Source organism: Anopheles moucheti (assembly GCF_943734755.1).
Source record: "Anopheles moucheti chromosome X unlocalized genomic scaffold, idAnoMoucSN_F20_07 X_unloc_3, whole genome shotgun sequence".
Taxonomy (NCBI): Eukaryota; Metazoa; Arthropoda; class Insecta; order Diptera; family Culicidae; genus Anopheles; species Anopheles moucheti.
Genome location: NW_026453537.1, coordinates 990,001 through 1,000,000, shown reverse-complemented (window position 1 = coordinate 1,000,000; position 10,000 = coordinate 990,001).

The window sequence follows — 10,000 nt, the reverse complement described above, 5'->3', positions numbered from 1 at the left end:
TCCCATACAAAAATTTTTTCTTCTCAAAAATGATTTTCGTTTCACTTTTCATACTCAGGGGAGTCTAAAATTGATGTTTTGAGTCACCGTGAAAAAAAAATTTTTTTGACCCGAGCTTGTGTCGGCGACCCAAAATCGACGCACTTGGGAAAAATGTTCTAGCAGGGGCCCTCCCATACAAAAATTTTTTCTTCTCAAAAATGATTTTCGTTTCACTTTTCATACTCAGGGGAGTCTAAAATTGATGTTTTGAGTCACCGAGAAAAAAAAATTTTTTTGACCCGAGCTTGTGTCGGCGACCCAAAATCGACGCACTTGGGAAAAATGTTCTAGCAGGGGCCCTCCCATACAAAAATTTTTTCTTCTCAAAAATGATTTTCGTTTCACTTTTCATACTCAGGGGAGTCTAAAATTGATGTTTTGAGTCACCGTGAAAAAAAAATTTTTTTGACCCGAGCTTGTGTCGGCGACCCAAAATCGACGCACTTGGGAAAAATGTTCTAGCAGGGGCCCTCCCATACAAAAATTTTTTCTTCTCAAAAATGATTTTCGTTTCACTTTTCATACTCAGGGGAGTCTAAAATTGATGTTTTGAGTCACCGTGAAAAAAAAATTTTTTTGACCCGAGCTTGTGTCGGCGACCCAAAATCGACGCACTTGGGAAAAATGTTCTAGCAGGGGCCCTCCCATACAAAAATTTTTTCTTCTCAAAAATGATTTTCGTTTCACTTTTCATACTCAGGGGAGTCTAAAATTGATGTTTTGAGTCACCGTGAAAAAAAAATTTTTTTGACCCGAGCTTGTGTCGGCGACCCAAAATCGACGCACTTGGGAAATATGTTCTAGCAGGGGCCCTCCCATACAAAAATTTTTTCTTCTCAAAAATGATTTTCGTTTCACTTTTCATACTCAGGGGAGTCTAAAATTGATGTTTTGAGTCACCGAGAAAAAAAAAATTTTTTGACCCGAGCTTGTGTCGGCGACCCAAAATCGACGCACTTGGGAAAAATGTTCTAGCAGGGGCCCTCCCATACAAAAATTTTTTCTTCTCAAAAATGATTTTCGTTTCACTTTTCATACTCAGGGGAGTCTAAAATTGATGTTTTGAGTCACCGTGAAAAAAAAATTTTTTTGACCCGAGCTTGTGTCGGCGACCCAAAATCGACGCACTTGGGAAAAATGTTCTAGCAGGGGCCCTCCCATACAAAAATTTTTTCTTCTCAAAAATGATTTTCGTTTCACTTTTCATACTCAGGGGAGTCTAAAATTGATGTTTTGAGTCACCGTGAAAAAAAAATTTTTTTGACCCGAGCTTGTGTCGGCGACCCAAAATCGACGCACTTGGGAAAAATGTTCTAGCAGGGGCCCTCCCATACAAAAATTTTTTCTTCTCAAAAATGATTTTCGTTTCACTTTTCATACTCAGGGGAGTCTAAAATTGATGTTTTGAGTCACCGTGAAAAAAAAATTTTTTTGACCCGAGCTTGTGTCGGCGACCCAAAATCGACGCACTTGGGAAATATGTTCTAGCAGGGGCCCTCCCATACAAAAATTTTTTCTTCTCAAAAATGATTTTCGTTTCACTTTTCATACTCAGGGGAGTCTAAAATTGATGTTTTGAGTCACCGAGAAAAAAAAATTTTTTTGACCCGAGCTTGTGTCGGCGACCCAAAATCGACGCACTTGGGAAAAATGTTCTAGCAGGGGCCCTCCCATACAAAAATTTTTTCTTCTCAAAAATGATTTTCGTTTCACTTTTCATACTCAGGGGAGTCTAAAATTGATGTTTTGAGTCACCGTGAAAAAAAAATTTTTTTGACCCGAGCTTGTGTCGGCGACCCAAAATCGACGCACTTGGGAAAAATGTTCTAGCAGGGGCCCTCCCATACAAAAATTTTTTCTTCTCAAAAATGATTTTCGTTTCACTTTTCATACTCAGGGGAGTCTAAAATTGATGTTTTGAGTCACCGTGAAAAAAAAATTTTTTTGACCCGAGCTTGTGTCGGCGACCCAAAATCGACGCACTTGGGAAAAATGTTCTAGCAGGGGCCCTCCCATACAAAAATTTTTTCTTCTCAAAAATGATTTTCGTTTCACTTTTCATACTCAGGGGAGTCTAAAATTGATGTTTTGAGTCACCGTGAAAAAAAAATTTTTTTGACCCGAGCTTGTGTCGGCGACCCAAAATCGACGCACTTGGGAAATATGTTCTAGCAGGGGCCCTCCCATACAAAAATTTTTTCTTCTCAAAAATGATTTTCGTTTCACTTTTCATACTCAGGGGAGTCTAAAATTGATGTTTTGAGTCACCGAGAAAAAAAAATTTTTTTGACCCGAGCTTGTGTCGGCGACCCAAAATCGACGCACTTGGGAAAAATGTTCTAGCAGGGGCCCTCCCATACAAAAATTTTTTCTTCTCAAAAATGATTTTCGTTTCACTTTTCATACTCAGGGGAGTCTAAAATTGATGTTTTGAGTCACCGTGAAAAAGAAATTTTTTTGACCCGAGCTTGTGTCGGCGACCCAAAATCGACGCACTTGGGAAAAATGTTCTAGCAGGGGCCCTCCCATACAAAAATTTTTTCTTCTCAAAAATGATTTTCGTTTCACTTTTCATACTCAGGGGAGTCTAAAATTGATGTTTTGAGTCACCGTGAAAAAAAAATTTTTTTGACCCGAGCTTGTGTCGGCGACCCAAAATCGACGCACTTGGGAAAAATGTTCTAGCAGGGGCCCTCCCATACAAAAATTTTTTCTTCTCAAAAATGATTTTCGTTTCACTTTTCATACTCAGGGGAGTCTAAAATTGATGTTTTGAGTCACCGTGAAAAAAAAATTTTTTTTGACTCACCGGGTAAAATGGTCGCACTTGGGAAAAATGTTCTACCAGGGGCCCTCCCATACAAAAAAATTTTATTTCTCAAATCGATCCGTGGTTTCACTTTTCATACTCTAGGGCCCATTTGCTTCAACTTTGGAAAAAATTTTCGATGATGAAAAATTTTCGCCTTCGACGTCCATCGACCACTCGACCCGAACTTGGTACTTTTGTATGGAGGTACCCGAGTGGTGACTTTTTCATACAAAAATTTTTATTTCTCAAATCGATCCGTGGTTTCACTTTTCATACTCTAGGGCCCATTTGCTTCAACTTTGGAAAAAATTTTCGATGATGAAAAATTTTCGCCTTCGACGTCCATCGACCACTCGACCCGAACTTGGTACTTTTGTATGGAGGTACCCGAGTGGTGACTTTTTCATACAAAAATTTTTATTTCTCAAAACGATCCGTGGTTTCACTTTTCATACTCTAGGGCCCAATTGCTTCAACTTTGGAAAAAATTTTCGATGATGAAAAATTTTCACCTTCGACGTCCATCGACCACTCGACCCGAACTTGGTACTTTTGTATGGAGGTACCCGAGTGGTGACTTTTTCATACAAAAATTTTTATTTCTCAAATCGATCCGTGGTTTCACTTTTCATACTCTAGGGCCCAATTGCTTCAACTTTGGAAAAAATTTTCGATGATGAAAAATTTTCACCTTCGACGTCCATCGACCACTCGACCCGAACTTGGTACTTTTGTATGGAGGTACCCGAGTGGTGACTTTTTCATACAAAAATTTTTATTTCTCAAATCGATCCGTGGTTTCACTTTTCATACTCTAGGGCCCAATTGCTTCAACTTTGGAAAAAATTTTCGATGATGAAAAATTTTCACCTTCGACGTCCATCGACCACTCGACCCGAACTTGGTACTTTTGTATGGAGGTACCCGAGTGGTGACTTTTTCATACAAAAATTTTTTTGCGAATACGTGTTCGTTCGCGATCATTAAGGCCATGAACCGCAAGTCCGCTGCGATAGAAATAGTGCATTGTAGTTACTCGACGAGAAAAAAAATCGGGACTTAGAAAAATTTTTGAAAGTCAAATCGTATTGACTTCCAACAACACCTGATAATAAACACACATTGCCTGTTGCACCACAGATCGCATTTGACTTAACAAATCGCCTGTTGGTACGCACATCACCATCGACTTTACCAATCGCGTTTCGCACCGCTAATCCCACTTGGCGTGGAGCCACGCACATAATGTTGCGAGGAGAGTATTAATCGGGACTTAGCGTTTTAAGCTCGCGAACACTCCACTATGGGAGTGCACGCAAGCACCAACTGTACACACACAACACAACAATCACTCTCGCGAACACTCCATTCCCAAAGTGAACGCGAGCACCAGCAAGCATGGGTCGCCTGAGAGGATCGATGCGAACGCATCTCTACAACTCGCAGCTCCCAGCCTGTAGTCCCGTCGTTTGCGGGCGGTCGAAGGTGTCGAAACTAGTTGTATCCACGGTCGACGGAAACACAGCCACCAGGGTTCCCTGTGGTAAGGTACTTCCACGTGCAGCGTGCTCCCGCCCGTTGCGGCTCAGTCTAGTGCTATAGCGGGGATGAGACGTCAGTGTGCGCGGGGCAGCACCGACGGATCTCGGAGGGTTGTTAAGCCCGCTAGCTTCCGATCACCTAATGGGTTTGAGAAGCGCTATCAGCTCGGATTGGATACGACCTTAGAGGCGTTCAGGCATAATCCAGCGGACGTAGCGTCATACCAAAGTCCGGTCGAACTAGTATTGAGCCAGTGGTCCGTACCTGTGGTTCCTCTCGTACTGCACAGGAATTCCGTTAAGATAGCGGCAAACAGCACACACCAGTAGGGTAAAACTAACCTGTCTCACGACGGTCTAAACCCAGCTCACGTTCCCTTGAAAGGGTGAACAATCCTACGCTTGGTGAATTTTGCTTCACAATGATAGGAAGAGCCGACATCGAAGGATCAAAAAGCCACGTCGCTATGAACGCTTGGCGGCCACAAGCCAGTTATCCCTGTGTAGTCTGGTGCGAGCCTCCAGAGAGAGCAGACGCAAATCCACGCTCCTCCGTGTTTCAGAGCAAAAGTGCCGCAATTTGCGTTTGACCGGTGCGAAAGTTTGCAGTAAAGTTGGAGGTACCCTCCGGAACCCCCCCTGCGAATTTGGTGGCCCCACGCCCCCCCTTGCGTGTGTTATTCAACGAAACGGTTTTTGTGACATATTGTGCGAAAGAGTGAAGATATCGAAAAAGTGATAGTGACACTTCGTGGGCCTCACCAGGCCACACCTTTTGGTGAAGAAACATTGGCCGAATTGATGGAGTTCGCGGAACGGCAGGTGTTTTTGTGGTGAAATTTCACACCTGTATAACTCCGAACATTGCGGACCGATCCGACTGGAAGGTGTTTTAAAAGTTGCGCTTTACAGTAAAGAACAAGTGTTGAAAATTTCGTGTCAATCGGACAAAAACTCAGGGAGTTATTCGCGGACAAAGATAACCACGTGCTCGTCGAAAATGGCGGCGTGTGTGTGAAAAAGAGCGAGGAAAAAAACTTCCGGACGAATCACCCCCCTGCTGGAGCGCTAGCGCTCCCGGAGGGGCACTCCCGGACGAAATTTCACCGCTCTTTGTGTGTGTGTGAAATTTGTGTGTGTGAGATTTTCGGCCCGATACCATCGTGTGGGGTGTCTAACGACGCGTCTCGGAAAGAGGAGTGGGGGAAACGCGGTTTCCCCCCCCTAGCACCACCCACCCGCCACCCAGCCCCGGAAAACCCCCGCGAAAAGTGGTTTTCCGCGATTTTCCCGGCCAAGGAGCGGAGGTAGAGCTCCCGGGTGTTTGGAAGAAAGTTGCGGGGTGAATTTTCACATCGGAAACCATCGCCGGAAAAGTGATTTTCGCAACATCCAGAGAGATACGGGCGGAAAAGCGTTTTTCCGAAGAAGAAAATTTTCGCCCTGATACCGTCGTGCGGGGTATCAAACGACGAGTTTTCAAGAGAGGAGTCGGGAAAAAACCCCCCCACCACCATACCACCCACTCCCACCCCCCTAGGGCGGAAAAACCACCCAGGAAGCGGTTTTTGGCGATTTTCCCGGCCAAGGAGCGGAGGTAGAGCTCCCGGGTGTTTGGAAGAAAGTTGCGGGGTGAATTATTACATCGGAAACCATTGCCGGAAAAGCGATTTTCGCAACATCCAGAAAGATACGGGCGGAAAAGCGTTTTTCCGAAGAAGAAAATTTTCGCCCTGATACCGTCGTGTGGGGTATCAAACGACGAGTTTTCAAGAGAGGAGTCGGGAAAATACCCCCCCACCACCATACCACCCACTCCCACCCCCCTAGGGCGGAAAAACCACCCAGGAAGCGGTTTTTCGCGATTTTCCGCGGAAAACTTCATCGCCACCCCACAAAGTGCGGTATCAAAAGAAGCGGCTCGACGAGGCGAGTTCAACGCGCACCCATTCGTCCTCTTACCATCTTCCCCCACCTCACCAGGCCGGAAAAACCTCTCCGTGGCCCGCTATTAGCGTCCTCCCGCAAGGGAGAGTTGAAGTGGGGCGTCAGTAATGGCGACAACTCGCACCACACGACTCAGGTCGGAGTCCACCGACGAAAGGGTGGGGCGGTCCCTTTCGGCTGTTGAGCCGAAAGTTATGCTTACGCGAGTCTCGGCGACGGCAACGAAGCAGGGAATCTCGGACATGGCGGAGCTCCGACAGCTCCTGAACGATTCGTCGCTGTCCAATGAACAGCTGCGTGCAACGATCGCCGGTCTGCAGCAGGAGATAACGATGCTCCGGCAGCAGATGGAGGCGATGGCAGAACAGGCCAGGCAGGAGGCGAAGCTGGTCAGAGAGGAAGCCCGCATGCGCGAGACGGTGGCTCGTGAGGAAAACGAGCGTCTGCGCCACGAGCTGAAGGAGGAGCGCGCCAGCTTCCAAGAACTGCTGGCGCAGACGCTAGGCTACGGGGGTGGCCAGCGTTCAGGGCGGCAGCAGCAGCAACAGCAGCAGCAGCAGCAGCAGCAGCAGCAGCAGCAGCAGCAGCAATGGAGGCAGCAGCAGCACCAGCAAGGAGCGGCGATGGCAACGGCAGCTCCACTTCCGGACCAGGAAGGCGGCTCTTGGTCTGAGGTGGTGCGTCGCAAACCAGCACGCCAAACAACGAGCCGGCAGCAGCAGCAGCAGCAGCAGCAGCAGCAGCAGCAGCAGTGGCCGGAACTACCGCAACGACGGGCGGAGGTTCAGCGACAGGCGTTCGCTGGGCCATCAAGACAGCAGCCCCAGCAACAGCAGGGACAACAGGCTCGGCGCAGCCAGCCTGCAGCACAACGGGGAGGACAGCGCCAGCGGCAGCGTAAAGCGAAGCCGGACGCAGTAGAAATCGCCCCAGGCGAGGGGCAAACCTGGCTGGAGGTATACCAGGCGGTGCGAGCGGCTCCAGAAATGGAGAAGCACCAGGAGGCCCTCGGTGTAGGACGACGCACCACACGCTCCAGGTTGGTGATGGAGCTGAACGAAGGCGCGGACGCTGCAGGAGTCCTGCAGACCATAAAGGAGGTCTGCGAAAAAACGGAGCTGTCGGCCTCAGCTCGACTGGTGACGCCGACGACGGAAATCAAAATTGCAGCGATCGACCCTTTAGCGAAGGAGGTCGATGTGGCGATGGCACTGACCAACCTGTGCCATGTTACCGTGGAGGAGACCTCGGTCCGTCTGCGATCTGCGTGGGACAGCACAAAGGTGGCGATAGTTCGGGTTCCGGTTGGGGTAGCGGAGAAGCTGGTGGGCGAGAACGTGAAGGTAAAGTTCACGTCTTGCCTGATCGAGCAAGCGACGCAGCCGCAGGCGCGTCAGCAACGCTGCTTCAGGTGCCTGGAGACGGGGCACATCCGGGCGGCGTGCAAGAGCGAGACGGATCGCTCGGCTTGCTGCATTCGCTGCGGGAAGCCGGACCATCAGGCGAAGAGCTGCACGGCGGAGGTCTGCTGTGCCGCCTGCGGGGGACCGCATCGGGTGGGACACCCGACGTGCCGGCGCTGAGAGTGCTGCAGGTGAACCTCGGGCGATGTCAGGCAGCACAAGACCTGATGTTGCAGACGGCTCGCGAGCTCGAGGTTCAGGTGGTGCTCGCCTGCGAGCTGTATCGGCCGCCTCGCGACGACCCGCGGTGGGCCGTTGATGTGGAGCAGGGCGTAGCGATCATCGCAACGGGCGCCTATCCAATTCAGCGTTTGTGGGGGAGCGTCGCCCCGGGACTAGTGGTGGCCACCATAGCAGGAGTCACGTTTGCCAGCTGTTACGTGTCCCCCAGCAGCGGTCCCGCGGAATTCGAGAGCTTCCTCGGTGCGGTGGAAATGTCGCTCGTCGGACACACAACATCCGTCCTGGCCGGCGACTTTAATGCGTGGAACGAGGAATGGGGGAGCGCGCGCACTACCCAGAAGGGGCAGGATCTCCTGAGTGTGGTGGAGCAGCTGTCGCTGCAGACGCTCAACCGTGGCAACGTGCCCACGTTCAAGGGCAACGGGGCGGCGCAAGAAAGCGTGATCGACGTTACATTCGCTAGCCCATCCATCGCGAGGCCGGGCTCATGGCGAGTGCTGAGCCGATTCTCCGGTAGCGATCACGCCTACGTTGAGTTTCAGGTGGACGTTCCGGGTCAACGTTCCACGCGACGAGGCCAGCAGCAGCGAAGCCGGACAGCAGCCAGCGATGGGACAGCCAGACACGCCGGGACCCGGTGGAAGACGGCGCAATTCGACAGGAGGTGCTTCGACATCGCCCTCACACACGGCCACTTCGAACAGGTCGATACACCGGAGGGGCTGATCGGCGGACTCACCCAGGCGTGCGATGAGACCATGGAGAGAGTGCATGGGGCCACTTTCCACCGCAAGCCCCAGATGTACTGGTGGTCTCCAGAGATCGAGCGCCTGAGGGAGGAGTGCGAAGCAGCGGAGGCCGCTCATTGCCGAACCCAACTGTCGGAGCGTGCAGCGACATCTGCCAGGCTGCAGGATTGCCGCCGTCTGCTGAAGGCTGAAATAAAGAGCAGCAAAGAAAGCAGCCTCCAGGAGCTGATCGACTGTGTTGAAGCTGAGGTGTTCGGACTCGGGTACAAAGTGGTGCGAGCGAAACTGCGCAGCAGGGCGCCACCGGAAACGGACCGAGCCGTACTCGACCCGATCGTCGACGCGCTGTTTCCGGAGCATCCAGCATTTGAGTGGCCAGACATCGAAGCGTGTGCTGCCTCACACGAGGCTCTGAGGCCGGTCACGGTCGCGGAGATCCTGTCGCTGGCTGAGCGGATGGCTCCCTCGAAGGCGCCGGGGTTGGACGGCATACCCAACGCCGCAGTGAAGGCGGCGATGAGGAAGCATCCGGAGGTGTTCGCGAAAGTCTACAACCAGCTGCTTGAACAGGGTGAGTTTCCTGCGGAGTGGAAGGAGGCCCGTCTCGTGCTGATTGCGAAGCCGGGAAAGCAGCCGGGCGATCCGTCGTCATACCGCCCGCTGCTCATGCTGGGAGCAGTCGCCAAGGGGTTCGAACGGCTGATCCTAGATCGGCTGAACGACCACTTGGAGGACAGCGACGCGCCTCGTCTGTCGCCAAATCAGCACGGGTTCCGGCGAGGCCGGTCAACCATCCAGGCCATCGAACGAGTAGTCGAGCGGGGGCAGCACGCGAGGACATTCCATCGTACCAACCAGCGGGACCCTCGCTGTCTGGCGGTGGCAGCGCTGGACGTGAGGAACGCCTTTAACTCAGCGAGTTGGAAGGCGATTGCGGCTGCCCTGCAGAAGCTGCAGGTCCCTACAGCCCTCCAGAGAATCTTGCGCAGCTACTTTTCTGAGAGGAGGCTGGTGTACGAGACCAGCGAGGGACCAGTGCGGCGTACGGTTACGGCAGGCGTTCCACAGGGCTCAATATTGGGCCCAACGTTGTGGAACGCCATGTACGACGGCGTGCTTCGGCTGGAGCTGCCCGAGGGTGCTGAAGTGATCGGCTTCGCGGACGACATCGCGGTGCTGGCGGAGGGGACTACACCTGAAACAGCGACGCGAGCAGCAGAGACGGCGATTGCGGTGATCAGTTCGTGGATGGCACAACACCAT